The following is a 20,088-nucleotide window of genomic DNA, read 5'->3' on the forward strand; positions in this document are numbered from 1 at the left end:
ACTGAGAAAAAGTGGCTTAGTGGAGACCTTATCACCACGTTCCAATAGTTAAAGGGTGGCTACAAAGAAGAATGGAGACTCCTTTTTCACAAGCCCTGTGGAAAAGATGAGAGGTAATGGGTACATGCTAGTCCTAGGGAGATCCTGAGTCGGCAATTTTTTGTAATGACAATAATCAGCCATGGTAATAATCTCCTCAGGGAAGTGGTGGAGTCTCCAACAGGTGACACTTTTAAGATGTGGCTGGACAGGATACTGCACTGTCTTGTCTAGACTGTGCATTTTGCCAAGAAATGTTATCCCAGATGATTCTTGGTGTCCCTTTCAATTCAGGGGCTATGATTATGTGTTCTATAGAACACTCACACAGAGACCCTGAAACAATATTCCTTCTTTCCAGTCACTGACAACCTATACTACCTATTTTTATAGATTTTTTATACAGGGAGACCCTTCTGTTGAATTGGTTCAGATCTAGCTCAAACCAGGGTACTCTCCTTGTCTACTGTTGTCACACTCTCATAGGAGGAGCTTCCTTCAGATGAGATCCCAGCTTAGCTCCTGGACTTTTATCCCAGTGAACTGTTTACCACACTCAAGCCATCATAAACATGGTGGTCCCAGGATAGGAAGGAGAAGAAATGCAAAAGGATGTTCTGTGACTGCTAGCACATGACCTGCCAGGCCATGCCAAGCTTGATGCCAACTCCTTTACAGTAGAAAAATCTTCAGCCTTCAGAGCTCATAGAAAGCAGGAGCTGCATTATCCTAGTAGTGCTGCCTGGTTTGATTGTTCTCCACAGAAGCTGCAGGAGGAGCTAGCATGAGCCTGGGAGTTACAGCTCACCATTAACATCTGGAACCATCTTCTGCAGCTCAACCAGGAGGTGATGCTGTGGGAGTCAGACTATCTACCTAACCTTCAGCCAGCCTAGAGTGAGAACTCAAACTAGTGAGGCAAACAACAAAACCATGGGTGCAGTGGAGCTCTTACAGCACCACCAGCAGTGCTGTGTCCTGTGCTCAGCAAAGGCAGTCCATTGTTCAATGTAGAGAAGACAGGTCTGGTAATCCAGACAAGTAAGCATCATCCTAACCCTAGTGTGGGGCAAGTGACAGAGTTCCACGGTGCTCACCCTTGTAGTGAGAGAAGGAAAAGGGACTGAGGATGCAGCAGTGAGGACAGTAACTGGGATTCACTTAAGTAACATTTGAAGTAAAGAATAGAAATTGCACTCTGCCTGGGGTTGAAGGCTGGTGAGTGAGTCTGAACTATGCTGCAGATAGTAGAACTACTGAGACACTACTCTTGTGCATCCAGGGACAGGATGAGTCCCCAGACATGGGGTTTGGTCTTCTCAGGGTGAGGGAAGGGCAAAGAAAGCTACAGTACAACGGATACATTAATGAACTGGTAGATCACTGGGAGCAAGGTAGAGAGCAATTGAGAAGTAAGAGGCAAGCAGCAGGGAGGACTATTCCATGAATAGATGAGATACATTTTTCTTCTAAAGTAATCTTGGAAATGTCATATGGCATCTCCCTAGAATAATGTCTTCTATCTGAAACCCCCTGCTTCATTTCAGGAATTGCTGAACTTTTTTTTTTTTTTAACATTTTATTTTGCCATTCAGTGAGACTTAGACAGGCTGGAAGGTTGCACAGGGAGAAATGTAATTAAATTGAACAAGGGCAAGTGTAGAGTCTTGCACCTGGGAAAGAACAACCCCAGGGATCAGTATAGGTTGGGGACTGACCTGTTGGAAGGCAGTGAAGGGGAAAAGGATCTGGAGGGTCCTAATTGATGGAAGGTTGACCACGAGCCAGCAATGTGCTCTTGTGACCAGGACAGCAAATGCCATTCTGGAGTGTATTAGCAAGGCTGTGGTTAGTAGGTCGAGAGAGGTTCTCTTCTCCCTCTAATCTGCCTTGGTAGGGCCACATTTGGAGTATTGTATCCAGTTCTGGTCCCCTAGTTCAAGAGGGACATAGAACTGCTTGTGAGAATCCAGCACAGAGTGACAAGGATGATAAAGGGAAAGGAACATCTCTGTTACGAGGAGGGACTGGAAGAGCTGGGGCTCTTTGGCTTGGAGAAAAGGAAAGTGAGAAGTGACCTCATCAATGTTTATAAATATGTGAAGTGCCAAGAAGATGGAGCCAGGATCTTCTTGGTGGTGTCCAATGGCAGGACAAGGGGCAATGGGTGGAAGCGGAGGTGTAGGAACTTTCATGTATACATGAATAGGAATTTTTTGCAGTGAGGGTAACAGAACACTGAAACAGGCTGCCCATGAGGGTTGTGGAATCTCCCTCCCTGGAGCCCACCTGGATTCTTTCCTGTGTGATCTGGTAAAGGTGATCCTACACTGGCAGGATGATTGGACTGGATGATCTTTCAAGGTCCCTTCCAGCCCCTGACATTCTATGATGGTGTGATTGTGTGATTTATGTAGCTTCATATTAAAAACTCAAAATGGGATGAAATGAATCATTTTCTTCTATTTCCCTCTGATTCAACATTGGGTGGACAAATCTCAGTGCTGAAGATGGTCCAGCTGCATATGGAAATGCACTCTCTGAGAAAAAAAAAACAACTTTGTTTTCCTACGAGATACCATTAGTTAAAAAAAAACAAAACCAAAAAACAAATCACTGGCCAGTTCTGGTGGCACTTGCTCTTAAATTCATGTCTCTGTACAAACAGCAGATCACTCACCTCAAACACAGAACAACAGGTATACCTCCCCTGTATTCCAGAAACCCACAGAGCTGGCTTTGATTTCAGAGCATGCAAGATGTATAACAAGAGAGAGTCTTCAGAATGGTGAGCACCATTCCTTGCCCATCCTGGGCTCTTTGCAGGAATCAGGTAGCCATGCAAGCCTCTTTCACATTGCTCTTGTTTTGGCATAATCTGAGATTGTTTCCATCTGCAACCTGCCTGGGTTACTTCTCCAACAACTAAGAACTCTACCCTTCCAGGATCTCTATGTCCAAGACGGCTTCCAACCATTACTTCACCCACAAGTCCTTCTCTGTTCATGAGCAGCAGGTCCAGCAAGGTGCCTTCCATAGCTGGCCATCTCACCAGCTGTATCAGGAAGTTATCATCCACACACTCCAGGACTGCTCCCTCTCCACTATCTTGTACTTCCAGTGATCATCAGAGAAGTTGAAATCCTCCACAAGAATGAATGTAGGTGATCCCAAGATGTCTGTCAGATACCTAAATAGTATTTAGTTTGTCTTTTCATCCTGGTTGGGTGGTTTCTAACAGACTTGCACCTCCCTTGTTTGCAACTTGTGAGGAAGATTTCTTCTATGCCCTAAATGTCAGTGAAAGGTCACTCCTCTTTGTCATTTCCTCTTGGAATGAAGTAAGATACAAGATAGAACAATGAAATTGTTTCAGATCACCAACTAAACACCACACACATGCTCACTGTCTCTCACTCTCCTTATCTCAGTGATACGGGGAGGAGAAAATATAACAAAAGGCTCCAGAGTTCAGACAAGGACAAGGAGGTTAGAGAAAAAGGGTGCTGTAATGTAAAGTAGCGAGCTCCTGTCTCTTACAAGACAGTTTGGCACAACTTGATTACAGCACTCTACAAGCACTGGCTGCATTTTCATCCTGTTCTTGTCTAACAGACTACTCAAGATAATGGTTTTCAGTGTCATTTCAGGTGGCCATAAAGCATATGAACATCAAAAGAAGAACTTAAAGATGTTCTGCTGAAGGGAATCCTGATCATGAGATAAAATAATTACCCTAGTGTTGTGAATACTTTCAAAAAGTGATTAGTTCTGTTATGCTCATGTCAGTGTTCATCTGCATATTGCAAGCCAAAGGTTCGGTGGCAGAGAATTGACCTCTCTCACTTATATACTCTGCCATTGTTTTCTTTTCAGCTGTGTAGCTGGAAATGAACTCTGGATATTATAGACTACTTGTCTGGAGGCTCTTTAGCTGATGTTTTTACAGAGACACTTCTGAAGTGTCACTTCTGAAGGAGAGGCAGCAGTTGTCTGTAGACAGATAAGGAGCTCTGCATCAACTTCTGTTTATTTGGACAGGATGTTACTTCTAAACAGGTCATAGGAACACAAGCAAGGCCATCTTCAGAAGCTTTTGCTTTTCTGTTGTTTTACATTCTTATTGCACGACCTTTTAAGAAATTTCGCTTGCACTGTTCTCAACTTTGCCGCTTTCGGCATTCCCCTGGAGCGTGTCTGTACTGCATCCCTTGCTTGCAAAGGCAAACTTGCTGGTGGCAGAATTCTATCGTAACTGCAAAGAAAAACGGACTCATTTATCAGAGTCTGCAGCTTGGCAGGAAAGCCTTGCACCCAAAATGGAATGTTTGCTTCTGACAAATGACTAAGTGCTCTTTCAAACCTGCTGTAGAGCCTAACCATAAAATCTTTGCCATGTAACCTCCCACCTGAAAGTGATCCACATCGTACTGAAGGAAAGGGCTTTTTCTGTTTTGGCAAACCAGAGTTTGTCACGTGGGTGGAGGTAACATCCTGCAGCTGCAGTCATTCTGTCTGTGCTTTCAGAGGATAGTCTGTAAGAATGGACATTTCTATTCCAAAAGATCCTGTGCTTGCTTTAGAAGGTCATTACTCTAGTAGTGTTGGAACAGCAAGCTGTGCCTCTTGACAGCACAATATTCTGGCATTGCTCACAATTCATCTAGAAATGAAATCTTTTAGACCCATTTCCTTTCCTTCCTTCTGTGTTGAAACCAGGTCATGAATTTTTACCCTCATGTTTCTTTTTATCTGTCAGTGCCTGCAAGGCTTGGATTTTCTTCATTTCAACCGTGTTATCCACCAAGACACCAGAAGTTTTAATATTCTTAGAATGGATGGCTCTGTCAAGAAGGTTAGGTCAGAGTCTTGGTCAGGGGCAGCATTCCCAGGATGTGGTGTAGGGCTGCTTTTAACTGGCTGCCAGTTACCCCAAAATGACACCTGTGGTAGTGCCCTGATCACTGCTGCAAGCTGAGAGTGCAGTTCCTTGGCCACAGAGAAGTGTAGAAACGTAAAAGGTGTAGGGGGTGACTTTAATTTTGGGGAGTTCCTTCCAAACAGAGGCATTACAGTCTAAAGCTTCAAGTGAATAAAAGCCACTGCATGGAACTTTGGGGATTTTTAGGCAGCCAGTTCAGCATTTCCTGGGTTACAGCATAAAGTAATAAATGGATGGCATTTTCTCCAGATAGATTCAGCCACGCGTTCTCAGATCAAGATGTAGTGGTCATTTCATTTGCTCAGTGCTGTCATTCTATCTGGCTTTTATAAGACTAGTTTTTCTTCTCAGCTGATTTTGGCACTTGCACTCAGATCACCTCTGAGCTCCACAAGTGGTGACAGAAGAGCCATACGGCCCCAACGTACACCCCTCGTCCCTTGGGGGTGATAAAGATTGCTGAAGGAGACATTCCATACACGTATGAAAGTGTAGCAGGGAAAGCTGCAAATAAATAGATACCATTGTCTTTCTAATTGGTCCCATGTTTTGTCCTCCATAAGACAAAATCTCAGTCACATCAGCTTGAAGTATTTTCACACTGACCTGATTCTAAAAATATCACTAGAGCACACCAGCATAACATGTATGCAGCCCTGGTTATGTTATAAGTAGAACCTCAGAGAAGTGGCATAATAGTCATAACCCTCTTTGGGCTATATCTCAGGAACTGCCCAGTGATAATTTTCTCCACCTAGGAAATTTCTATGAAAACTCTTTCAACTATATCTACAAGCAAAGGATTCTTTTCAAACTCATAGCAGTGTCCATGACTTACTCACAACCTACTACAGGGATGGAATCACTCATTGTCCTGATTGGAGCACTACAAGTGTTTGTTGTACCACCTGAATGTAGCTGATCTGGATTTGGGCACTGCTGAAAGGTACAGTTGAAGGTGGCTGCTGTCTGCCAGTTTGTCTCTTTTCTTCAGAACCTTTGTTTTGTGGAAGTCAAATACACTTTTGCTGATGTAGTTCATACTAACCGGGTCAGCCAATGCAATCACCACCAAAGAAAGATCAATTGGACTTTGGGATAGCTCTGTCTGTGTCATGGGGGTTAATTGTTGGTCTGGAAACATCACGTCTAACTCTCTGCCAGGGAAGAAACTGCCACTGGGGATTGAACCTTAAAAAGCAGAGAGAGGTTTATAGGAGCATTTGTGGATACGAATTAAACAGACAAAGTCTTCTGCCTCATTTTTATATAGGTGAGGGATCTGATTGCTACAAATGGGACACTAAAGCTACATAACTCTGTCAGCTGTATTGCATTAATTTCTTAACTACTGTCTCAAAGTGGACATGACAGGCGATGGTCATCCAAGGACCTTCTGCAGGTAAAATGCAAAATGGCTGCAAGTATGACAGCTGCATTGTGTAAAGGCTTCCTCATCACCTAAACGTGAAAGAATTTATGGGCCCTCTTAATGTTATTCTCCAGTCATGGTGCTTTTCAAATGAAAATTGTGTAGAATCACAGAATGGTTTGAGTGTGAAGGGGCCTTTAAAAAGGTACACTAGTCTAGCCCCCCTGCAAGACCCTGCATATCTTCAACTAGAACAGGTTGCTCAGAGCCCTGTGTAGCCTGAGCAGGAATGTTTGCAGGGATGAGGCATCTACCACCTTTCTGGGCAACCCGTGCCAGTGCTTCAGCACCCTCAGAATATAAAATTTCTCACGATTTCTGCTCTAATCTCCCCTCATTTACATTAAAGTCGTCACCCCTGGTGGTCCTTCAACAAATCCTGTTAAAAAGTCTGTCCCCATCTTTTTTATAGGAAAGTGGTGCAAGGCCACAAGTAGGTCTCCCTGGAGCCTTCCCTTCTCCACCCTGAGCAAGCCCAACTCTCAGCCTTCCCTCAGAGAGGAGCTGCTCCAGCCCTGGGGTCACTTACTGTGGCCCTCTTTTGCGTTTTGGGAGCCTACACAGCTTCAGCTGGTGGCAAAACAGCTCAAGTGCAGTCACGCCAGGCAGACACTGCTCCCCCTGCCAGCCGGAGCTGAGTGCATGGTGCTCTGTCATGTGTGTCCTGCTCCTGTCTCCGTGCTGAAAGTCTGGACCTCAGTGGCCTTCAGAACAGCACACAGGCCTGGGCACTGCTGGGATGAACGCCTGCTAGAGGTGCTGGGCTTCTCTGAGGAATGGTTCAGGCCCCTCATCTTCTTTCACAGCAACTACAGCCCATGTCTTTAGACAACAGGAACCTAAGCAAGAGCTCTGAGGTTCCTGAACGGAGCAAGGCCCTAGGACAGTGGCAGCATTGCCAGCGTACAGGCAGGGCCAGATTCCCAGCCAGCGGAGAACACCTTGAGAAATGGAGGCACGGTGCTGTGGAGGGTGCCTGCCTGTGAGAGCAACGTGCTGGACACAAAGACACAGGTGCAGGTGGTGCCCTCAGTCCTGTTTGCCCATTTTCCTTTAAACCAGAGAAGCACTGCTTGAGCCTGTGATTGATGGAGTTTGGGCAGCAACAGTTCATTTCTTTTTCTTCTTCTGGACAGCATCTGTTTTTGAAATCAGCATGACAGCTCTCCAGCCCTGTTCCACTTAACTGCAGCAAAGGAAGAGAAGAATGGCATCTACTAGTGCTTGAGGCCATCGTTCCTCTGTGACATTTAGAAGTAGGTCTGAAAAAGAAAACTTGGTAAAGCCTAATTAGACTCCTGTGCTGCAAGGCCAGATCAACAAAGCAGTGGTCTCGGTCCTGCCGGTAGAAGGGAGAACAATTTGGTCCCTCCAGGAATAAAATAGGATAATTTGTGTTCTTCCTGAATCCTGGCTCCTTTGTTTTAAGGTGAAACAAGGTCAAGACAGACAGGTAATGACTCAAAATGCTGTGCTGCCTCCACCATTTTCAAGGTGAAGCAAATTCCTTCTTACTCTGAACAAGCTGCACATTCCCTTTTAAACTGTTAGTTTCTTCAAGATGGAAAGTCCCTTTCATGCCTTTATTTTTTTTTTTCTTGCTACAGTTTGGAATTTGAAAAGGGTCTCCTTCAGTCACAAACTGCCTTTGGAAGGCAGCCCACTCACTGGCGTTTGCCCAGTCTTGGTACTTTGAAGTGAGAAAGAAAATGAAATGGCATTTCTGACCACAAATTAATCTAGTGGGGCAGACAAAGCATGTTGAGATACAGGCTTTCAGCTGTGAAGATCAAGTGTTTTGAGTCTGTTTTTTCACATGTCTGAAACAGTGTAAGGCCACCCAGCAGCTATACTGAGTAGTATGGAATGTGTGTGCCTTGCATTCATGAAGGCATCAAGAAACACGCAAAAGCCTTTTGCATTAACCTTGCAGGACTGCACAGGGTAGAAGACTATTGTTTATAGATTAATGGAATGGTTCAGATTGGAAGGGACTATTAAAGATCATCTAGTTTCGGTGTCTCCACCATGGGCAGGAACACCTGCTACTACACCAAGCCGCTCAAGACCTCGTCCAACCTGGCCTTAACTCCTTGAGGGAGGAAGTGTCCACAACCTCCCTGGGCAGCTCCTTCCAGTATCTCACCATCCCATACTCACTGTAAAGAATTTATCTGTAATGTCTAGTCTAAATATGCCCTCCTCAAGCCTTCAAGCCTTAATCCATTCCCTTTCAGTGCTTGTAAAAAGTCCCTTTCTGACTTTCCTGTATGCCCCTTTCAAGTACTTGAGGGTGTCCCTGAAGCCTGTTTTTCTTCAGGCTGAACAGCCCCAAATTTCACAGCTTGTCCCCATATGTGAGGTGCATCAACCTTTTCACCATCTTCATGACCCACCTCTGGACTTATTACAGCAGTTTGATGTCTCTCTTATGCTGGAGACACCAGAACCAGATGCAGTACTCCTGACAGGGTCTCATGACAGCAAAGTAGAGGGGGGAGAATGACCACACTCACTCTTGCCCTCAAGACCCTTGAGTTACCCCTCACTCAGACTATATTTGTGCTTCAGATTGCCCCGACCCAGGTCTAAGACCTTGCATTTGGCCTTGAACTTCATGACATTGGCTTGGTCCCACCTCTCAAGCCTGCCCAAGTCCCTCTGGATGACAACACTTCCCTCCACCATGTCAACTGAACAACAGAACTTGGTGTCATGAGCAAACTTGCTGAGGTGCTCTCAGTTCATGTCCACATTGCTGACAAAGCTGATAAACACCACTGATCCCAGCACCAACCCCTAAGCAATGTCACTTCTCACTGGTTCCTTTTTGGACACTGAGCTGTTGACCACAACTCTCTGAGGGTGGCCATTCAGCCACTTACCCAGTGAGTGGCCCATCTCTCAAGTCCATACTTTTCCAATTTGGTGACCAGGATGTCATGCTGGACAGTGTCAAGTGCTTTACACAAGTCCAGGTAGATAACATCAGTTGGTCTTCCCTTTTCAACTGATCCTGTAACTCCATCATAGAAGGCCACCAAGTTCATCAGACATGATTTGCTCTTGGTGAAACCATGTTGGTTACCATGGTAGTGGGATAATCCATTCTGTTTATTACTAATAATTATAATGAATAATTTGGATTGGAAGGGACCATTAATGGTCATCTAGTTCAATCTCCCTGGGGTGAGCAGCGTATCTTTAACTAGATCAAAGTACTTTCCAAGCTGACCTTGAATGGTAAAAGCAGTGGGCATTCTACTACTTCTCTGGGCAACTTGTTGCAGTGTTTCTCACTAGTGTCTCAGCCAAAAAAATGTCTTTGTTCTACTATCTAATCTGAATGTATCTCTTTTTAGTTTTACATCATTACCAGTTGCCCCAGTGCAACAGGCCTCACTAACAGGTCTGTCCCACTTTTTCTTAGCATATCTCTTTAAGTAGTGAAAGGTCTTCCCAGAGTTGCCTTTTTCCCAGGCTGAAAAATTCCAACCCTATGAGATTTTCTTCATAGGAGAGGTGTTTTGTTCCTGTGATCACTTTTACATCCCTCCTCTGAACCTGCTCCAACAGGTCCATATCACCCAAGATTGAAGTAAGGGGGCAAAATCACCAACCCTGACCTGCTGGTCCACTCTTCTTTTGATGCAGCCCAGAATATGTTTGGTCTTCTGGGTTGTGAGTGTGCACTGTGGGCTCGTGTCTAGCTTTTCAACCATTTTTTTTTTGTTGTTTATTTGTTTGTTTTGTTGTATTTTTGTTTTGTTTTAATGTCCTATTGTGTGCCCATTAACCTGAAGTTGTCAGAATTTTGCCAGGGATCTGTTTCAAAATCACTTGGAGAATTAGGAGACCAGTGAACAAAGTTTTCTTTGCTCTTCTGTCTATATATGGTAGTTTAAGGCTTATTGTTATGTTCTAATGAGAGAAAATGGTACAGAATCTGAACGAACAGGGCACTGGTTGTGAGAGAATAACAATGATAAAGTCTATAACATTCACTGGTTTGCTAAGAGGTATAAAGAGCCAAAGCATAAACAATTCTTTCTTCTTGGCTGTTGGGCACTGGATCTGTTTGCTGTTCCTCTACTTTTCTCTAACTCCTCCACTAACCTTGACTGACCAGATAACAATGAACTTTGCTCTTTGTTTTCTATCTAGGGAGTAAAAGCTTGGTGTTGCCCCCTTCTGGGCTTTCTTTATCTGGGCCAGAGGGAAGATTGAATTTCTGGATTATTTCTAAATAATATCTAATTATAAATACATGTGAATATATTACATATATATGCTTGTAAATGTAGGTTTGCCTTACTTCCAAGTTGTCTGAGTTGGTCTGGTAAATTTTAACTGGGGGGAGAAGGGGGACAAGTTCCTAACCCACCACACTATATTATAGACACAGCTAAAGAGTGATGGTACACTCATAGTAAAATTGTGTCAGAACTCTCATTAGGTCATCCAAACCTTGAACTAAAGATGTCCTTAAAATCTTAAGTCAGGCATATTTTCAACATCTGGGCTGTGACATGGCATCAGAAAAATGTCAAATACAAATAAATACCCATCCTGGGAGTCCAAGTAGAAGTTCTTCAAGTTCTGTAGCAGTGAAGTTACTCCAGTTCATGGTGCAAAGTAAAACTGCACCACATTGTTTCTTTCGGGTAGTTGATGTGAGTAATATGGGCTGAAGCTGAAGTTCTTTTGGGAAGTCTTGCAGGAACAACTGTGTTTACAAATCCTAGCAAAAGATGTCAGGCACTGCTGGTAGTGAAAGAAGGATCTCTTAGTATGGCATTGAAGATTGACACTGCCTCTCAATGCAAGTAATTTATCCAGGTGCAAACACTTATGTTCTGCACACAACCACCTCTACGTGCTGTTACCAGTTTTCCATCATTCTTTCTTGTCCCTGCAATAATTGCTGAGTTCATGACACAAGAAATGATATGACAACAAATGTTCTGTCAGTGTATGTGTCAACATCTGAGAATGCAGCATTCTGGAGACAGACTGCAAGACTTAATTTGCCCATAACTATTTAAAAAACAAACAAACATATATCCAGAGGTGTTTCTTTTTATTTAATTACTTTGGTGCTCTTTTGGGTCTACTTTTGGTGTGACAGTACACCAAGAAGTTGCTGAGCAGTGGACTATAGACTTTCCAAGAGACCAGAAAGCAAAGAGGAAGAAGTGGGTGGGTTCCAAAGCAAATTGTCATTCTGGTGCGTGAATCTGTAGGTGACTAATAGAAATGAGCAAAATCTTTCTGTACATCAGCTTCTGAATGATTATCTGGTAAGCAACAATCACAAATACGTTACTGAGTCACTTGTCAATGCGATCAGCATGTTCCTTTCATGATCATCGGAGTAGAGAAGTCTGGTTCTGCATGCAAGTAATGAGACAAACTAAACTGCCTCTGACAGATACTAGCAATTAGCTATTGTGAAGTTCCTGTAAGTCATTATGATTTCACTTTGGACTCTGCTGCAATGTAGCACCTGACCAGATTCCACTGATCTTCAATGAAATCTTGAGAATAGCATTAATTTTGAATCATGTTTTACCAGATAAAATAAGCTTCTAGACAAGAAAAAAAAAATCACTCATTTTTGGTCTACAAAGCCAGATGTGTAAATATTTACATTTCAATTCTGTTTACCTGAGTTGTGATAAACTTTAGTTAATGTTAACTTCAGCTATAAGAATTAACCCCACATATTGCTTCTCAGCCATCCTCAGTATACAACTACAGCTAAATTTGGCTCACTACTGCCATGATTTTATATTATGGAGATGTAACAGCATAGCTATGGAGCTGTTTCAGAATACTTACAAACAACTCTGTCTCAGCACCAGAAACATAGAATCTTCACAAATGTGAGAAATTCCTTGACATACTTTTTTTATTCTATTCTCACAACTCAAAATGGATCATGAATTAAGGAGTATGTGTATCACTGAGCCTATTATCGAGTTTGGTTCTAGGTGATAAGAGGGTGAGGCCATTTTTCTCTGAACCCTTTTCTTACTCGTATCTGGGGAAAATGGATGTCCTAGTGAAACTTGTGGAGGAATATGCAGGAGGAGGACAAACTTTTTTACAGAGGATAAGTGTACCCCACGTGTTGATCCACAAAGAAGCAGTAAGAGGCCTCATCTCTGCACTCAGAGTCCAGAATTCCACTTGCTTTTGTCCAAATCACCTGCAATCTTGTCCCAGCACACCTGTAGCAGGAACCTGTGCCTTGGCTAAAGTCAGCTTGCTCTCTTCTGGTTTTTCCTTTTTATGTTTGTGATTCAGGATTCCTGACGGCTGGCAGAGGCAGGCTTTCCATTTGCCACTTGCTGTGGTGCTGCGGATACTATGGTGTACTGAAAATGACATTCACATTCTCATTCATTTATTCCTTTCTGAAGGCAGTTGCTATTCAGGCAGTCAGAAGTTCATTGTGTGCTGGGCATGAAGTCAGTAAAGATACTGGGCTGGTTCACTTTCTGAGTGCTGCTGGCCACTGCTACTCAGAAGGCAGCTTCAAGCAGAAAGTTTCAGGGGTGCCTAAGTGCTGAAGCAATTTCCCTGTCATGTATCCAGATTATGGATTTCTCCTGAGGTGTGGTTGATACATGGTTACATGCCACTTCCTGGGTCACCTTGGATGTGTAGCTGTGTCCAGGTCTTGAGGAATTAACAAAATGAGGAGACAAGTAGGCAGAGTGGAAAGCTTACACTCAGGACTTATTTGTGGAGGAGAGCATCAATTGATTCTGAATTCAGAAAATGTTAGCTAGAAAAGATCAAACAGTACTTGTCAAAGACAGCAGGACTTTGTCTTTCTGGGGTCCTTGGAGAGGTTTCTTTTAGAGGAAAGTGCAATGGGAATCACAGACTGCCCAGCTTTCATGCCATATCTTGCCTTTCTTCCAATTCCAGATGTCCTAGATACTGTTTGACATAGCTGATTATACTCTGGAATCTGGAAATGTTAGAGAATCCCTCCTCCTCTGCGTGGTAAACATTCACTCCTATCCCTTGTACAATACCATGGCACCAACACAAAGTGTGTAAGAACTAAACCTTCACCAAAGGTATGATATAAGTAGTGGTTATAGTGGATATTATCTCTGATGTGTAAGGAAGCTGATGAGCATTCATCATTAGAACAATCTAAAGACACAAAAATTGTTAAATCTTTATGACAATTTAATAAACACTCAGCATTCCAAAGCTGTGTCGCTCATTTATGATGTTTTTGACTTCTAGATATTTAATGCAAAGTAATAGGTGGTCCTTGAGAGATTTTAGGAAGCTGTGTCTCCTTCCCCCTCCTTTTGCAAGTAACATTTCCATTTTTAATGTCATCAAATGGTTATTATGAAATATCTCTTGCAATATTTGTTAGTCACATCCCATCATCATCCATAGGCCCGACACCAAGATGATCCAAGGACTAGAAAGCTGTCACATGAGGAACGGATGTGAAAATTTGGTTTGTTAGCATTAAGACAAGATGGCTTAGAGGAGGCCTTGTCACCATGTTCCAGTAGTTAAAGGGTAGCTACAATGACAATAATCAGACAATGGAATAATCATAGAATCACAGATTCATAGAATCAACCAGGTTGGAAGAGACCTCCAAGATCATCCAGGCCAACCTAGCACCCAGCCCTATCCAATCAACTAGACCATGGCACTAAGTGCCTCATCCAGTCTTTCTTGAACACCTCCAGGGACGGTGCCTCCACCACCTCCCTGGGCAGCCCATTCCAATGCCAATCACTCTCTCTGTGAAGAACTTCTTCCTAACACCCAGCCTACACAAATTGAGACTGTATCCCCTTGTTCTATTGGTGGTTGCCTGAGAGAAGAGGCCAACCTCCACCTGGCTAAAATGTCCCTTTAGGTAGTTGTAGACAGCAATGAGGTCACCCCTGAGCCTCCTCTTCTCCAGGCTAAACAACCCCAGCTCCCTCAGCCTCTCCTCATAGGATTTCTGCTCCAGGCCCCTCACCAGCTTTGTCACCCTTCTCTGGACACGTTCCATCACCTCAACATCTCTCTTGAATTGAGGGGCCCAGAACTGGACACAGCACTCAAGGTGTGGCCTGACCAGTGCTGAGTACAGGGGAAGAATAACCTCCCTTGTCCTACTGGCCACACTGTTCCTGATGCAGGCCAGGATGCCATTGGCTCTCTTGGCCACCTGGGCACACTGCTGGCTCATCTTCAGCCTACTATCTATCAATAGCCCCAGGTCCCTTTCTTCCTGGCTGCTTTCCAGCCACTCAGTCCCCAGCCTATAGTGCTGCTTGGGGTTATTGTGGCCAAAGTGCAGAACTTTGCATTTGGCCTTGTTAATCTCCCCGGGGAAGTAGTGGAATCTCCAACACATGACACTTTTAAGATGTGGCTGGACAGGATACAGGGTCACCTTGCCAAGACCATGATTTTGCCAAGAAATGTTGTCCTAGATGATCCCTCCCATCTCAATATTCTAAGATTCTATGTCCTATAGTACACCCACACAGGACCCTTAAATAATATTCCCTCTCTCCATTCACCTCTACATTTTCCACATGCAGAGACTCTTTCATACACTGGTCTGTCAATTGTACTTTTTTTTCTGAAATTTTAAGATCCTTTGAAATCTGTGGAAAACAACACAAAAATTCATCAAACCATTATAATTCTGTAACCTAGTCACTGACTTCCCCCCTCCCCCAAATATTATAGAGTATTTTCTGTATTACACTGATGAATAAAAATCTATTTCATATTCTTAATTTCAGAGTGATAAGAATCTAGCTGCAATGCAGAGCATATATCACATATAGAGTGAAGGAAGAGGGTAGAATGGAATTTTTTTTCTCTCAATGATAACTTTAATGCACTTATTGGATTATTAGTAAGATTATCCAGTCAGATATTATCTGTACCAAAATATCTTCTCATGTCTAAATGCACGGATTTTTCCCTTAAGCTAAAATATTTAACATTTCCTTTTATCTCTTTTTTTTTTTTTAAATGTTTAATTGGCCTATTAAAAGAGTATATTTTAAAAAAAAAAATTGCATTTATCTCAATCTACTTCCACTGAGAGAAGATTCTTCAATGGATCCCCTTAACGAAACTGAGAGGAAGCTAAGTAGTTGGTTGTGAAAAACAATTGAATTTTATTTTGCTTCCATGCAGAAAAAGTTAAAAATACATAAAAAGATGAAAATCAAGAAATAGCAAAAGCAAAAAGATGGTCATCACCATTCATTGATGACAGTGATGTCTCACAAACCTTGAAGGCTTCTTGTGGTGGTAGAGTTTCCAGATTTGTGTTTACGTTTGTTTGGTTTGTTTTTTTTTTTTTCCCCCTCCACTTCCCAATTTCACCATCCCGGTCCCATTGTTGCATACTGGCTCTATACTGCACACGAGTCAATTATCTATTGGGAGCTCTCACCTTCTGAAGACCACCATAACTCTGACACCATACCCTAATGTTCAGGTGCAGTTGCATGGTGAGCCCCAGTTTGCACTACAACCATCTTGAATGTGGAATGTGGTTTAGAGAGCTCCAGCTTGCATAGCAGTTTTGGCTTGGGGTTTTATCTAGTTATCAATTACTACTGTCACAGATATAAATCTAGGATGAGGTATCCTGTTCAGTTGCTTGGGACACTATCTTCATGGGACAATGATGAGACAAACATCTTGATTTAACTCCTCTCATTATTCTGTGTAGAATTCACTCACACACCTCTCCTGGTGCTATTTTAGATCCTGTTTTGAAGTCATGGAAGACTAGCACCCTTTCTTTATTACATTTCATTAAGAATTGTAATATTGCTGTCAGTAGAGTGCAATAGTTAGAGCTTGCTACCGAGACTCTGTTTTATAACACATTCTTTATAACATATAAATGTGAGCCAATGCAATGAGGACTTGATTAATGTTACTGAATTTTTAGATAATTGTAACTTATCATGCAGCACATGAGGAGGAAGGAAAAGAGTTTTACTGCATTTCTTTCTGCCAATTGAAGATGTAGCACTAGATCTGTGAAGGCCTAGGAAGCAAATTTTTTAAATGCTGAAACCTCCATCAGTTACAAGTCTGGTGTAATTAATGTGACATATACAGCTGCATTTTAGTGCTCCTCAGCAAGAAAAAGTGAGACAAGCACTGACTTATAAGGTAGGAGAGCAATTGAGAGTTGCAAAACAAAAGTGAATTGATCTAAACTGAACAAATGGCAAAAGTTAACTTTAAGAGCTGGACTTGTTACTTAATTTTACAAAAGGCAAAAATCACTTTTTAATGAATAGGCACTTTGCATTTCTAGTGCTAAATGAAAATAATAGTACTCAGGATGGTAATAAGGGGATCACATGGATTGCACAGTGTCTTTGAGCTGCCAGTGCCACCTGGTGAAAGGTCTGGGTGTACTGAGAGGGCCAAGAAGAGTAAGTGCAAAACATGCCTGCATAATACCCATGTAGAATGCATAGTGCTGCGAAGTCATGTGCACCAAAAAAGTGTGTTTGACTGAAGAGCATCTGGATAGTAATTGCTGCAGCCACTAAACTGTGTCTGCATAAAAGAGATTAGAAAACCTTGGCCTGGGTTGAGGAGGAAAAATACTTAAAAATATTTGCCATGTACATTGGAAGGCAAGGTGTAAATTTCATAAAAAGAAAGCAACTGAAATGATGTTAAAACAAAGAAAGAAAATCAGAAGTAAGCACCGTGTGATGGGAATCAAGAGTGGTTTTGATACTCAGACCTGGAACAGGATAAGAGTGGAAATAATAACATGAAAATCATATTTAGGTAATGCCAGTGAAAGTAATTATTTATAGCTTGTTTGCTTCTGATAGCTTCTCTGTGACTTTAGACATTTTCCTTTCAGCCTATTCTCTCATTTCTGAGTACTTTAGGAATGAGGGAAGCAGTTTCACACCGGGGACAAAACAGATAATTTGTCCTTTCTAGCCTTTCTTTGCTGGAGATGGATGTAGAGTCCTTAGGCTTCACCCACACTTCAAGGATGAAAAAGGCACATTTGTGGTTGGAAAAGGGGTTTGTTTGTTTGTTTCTTTCTTCATTTATGACTTTTACTGTGGCTGGAAGCAGTGGTTTAGAACAAGTGTCATTTTTAACCAACCCAGTGCTTAGAAAAGAGGGCAGGGGGGAGCAGGAGGAGAGGAAGATGGAGAGGCCTAGACAAGAGTGGTTTTGAGGAAAGGAAAATAAAGCAGAGGTTCTTATTTTGGAGGAGGTGATGGCAGCAGGCACACCTTCTGAAATATGGGTCTGGCCTGGATGGTCTCTGGAAGCGTTCTCTGGGTTTCTGCTGGCAAGTTTGTGACATGTTTGTCTGCAGTGAAGTTTGGCTTGAAGAGATTAACAGAGCTGTGGGAACTAAAGAAGTGCTTCAGGAAGGAAGAACAAAAACAAAACCAAAGCAGTTGCTGAGAAGTGGCATTTCTTTCCCATCTTTCTTTGAAGTTACTGAATATACCAGCTGTTGCTGGAGGCAAGACATTGGGCTTGATGTAGAAATGGTGCAGTTTAGTATGGGAAATCCTATTAGTCAATTTAACTTTATACTGACGTGCTACAAAACCACACAGGAGCAAGCTACTGCATAGAAAAATTGGAAGAAAGTGTACTATTGTGGTGCTTCTGGTAGGAGAAGTAGAGAGTAAAATCCTGCATCATGATCTGGATTTATGTATTGCAAATCCAGGAGCAGTGTGAGGAAATGTAAACAAATTTGACAGACCTTTCCATCTGCACAGAGCAAGGATGGCAGGTTTAAGGGCTTTAAAAAACGGCAAACACTCTTTGGTGCACTCATTAAACTCTGCTTACCTAGATCTAAGATGGCATTGTCCAGTGGGTGAGATGGATAGATGCTGCCTTTTTGTGGCATGTTTAAGTGTCATGAAGGATTAGGTAGGCTATATAGGGTGCAAGGCTTTTTATAGACACATTATCTATTAGTTACTGCTGTGCAAAATGTGCTCTTAAAGTATTACTCTGGATACTGATTGGCCTGAGAAGACAGAAACTATCCATGCTTCACACATTAGCAAGTCCTTTCTCACAGACCTGTTACATTTTCAAAAATTGCTTGAAATCAGTGCTTCAAGAGCAGTTTTTAATTTGCTGTGTTCAGTTACATTTGAGTAATGATCTGATCTTATTTTTTATGTACAGCTACATAGTGAACATCCTGAGAAGCTGGTTTTATTTGACCCTGGACTATTCACCTTTTGCAAACATACAGTGTGAGCATTCAAGGTTGCACAGGTTTTGGTGAAACAAGTCTGTGAGTCATGGCAACTTTCATTTTCTGAGAACATCAGCCAGTCTGCAAGTTACTATTCACAGCAGCCTGACTCCTATCCAGAGCAAACATTTCTTTTCCCTGACTCAGCTGTTGCTGATGCTCTGAGTTCAGGCAGTTTTTGCTTGTTTGTGACATCGCTTGCATGCTCTTGCATCTTGGCTGCAGGATTGTCAGAGAAAACTCTGCTTTGTCCTGTTCTTCATTATATACTACTAAGTTGCTTTGGTGAACTGTGAAAGGGGAGGGCAAGGAAGAGTGGATGTAGCACATTTCTGTATTTCCAATGCTTTCTCTGCCCCACTACAGAAACTCTCAAGAGCGACATTGTGCTATCTTGGCATAAAGCACAGATTGATGTCTTCCTGTGAATGCTTCATTTTGTAGCAGCTCCTTGATTCTTAGTTAAAGGTGTCTCTTTCTATAGTGATCTTGTTTGATTCTAAGCCAGCTGTAGCATGGGAAGATCCATTGGTCACCACCTTTTCACTTCTGGTTTTGGGCGAGACCCAGTTCCCATGACACGGTAGCCTGAGCCAGTGTGAGAGGGCTGGGTGTGCATGTGAGGCTTTCTCTGAATGAATGCACTCTTCTCTACCAGAACAGTCTTGCAAAGTGTATTAATGCGTTTGTTAATGGTTTGCCTAATGATTTCCAGAGAGTTAGATATATGCGGGGGTGGGAGGGAGGGAGTGGTGGTGGTGGTAGTGGGCACTTTCTCTGACTTTCTTAGTACTTCAGCTGTATCAGCCTTTGTCCTGGTGGCAGTGCGCTAGTTGGTGAGATGTCCAGCTCGTCTGCTGGATGAAGTATCCTCACCTGGTTTAGACCTGTTCTAAATGTCGACACTTAAAGACATGCACTGTTTCCAAGGAGGTACTTCCAAGGTGTCAATGTAACATGCAAGTTATGCTGCGTTTCCCTAACATAGTAATTTAGTAATTTAGAAGATTCATGCATTCTTCCAAATACTCTGACAGAGACTACTGTGGATAGAATCATCCATGCTCCTTTTCTTGTTGTAGCTGTACACCACCACAGTCAGGTGATCTGGCATGTCTTGTTTCCTTCAAAAAACCTTCACAGAGTTTTCTAAGATGTATTTCATGTTTAGTCCAGCACAGCTCTCTGAGAAGACAATGTTAGATCTCCCATTTAGTCATACAGAACCCAGAGGAGTTACTGACAGCACCAAGCAACAGAATACACTTCACTTACATGTCTTGGTCTATGCAGAAGAATTGTCTGCAGCCTTTCATTTCAAATTACTTAGCAGGAAGATTAGTGCATAAAAATACTTAACAAATTTCAGTGTGATATTTA

This window comes from Pogoniulus pusillus, chromosome Z (assembly GCF_015220805.1).
Source record: "Pogoniulus pusillus isolate bPogPus1 chromosome Z, bPogPus1.pri, whole genome shotgun sequence".
NCBI lineage: Eukaryota > Metazoa > Chordata > Aves > Piciformes > Lybiidae > Pogoniulus > Pogoniulus pusillus.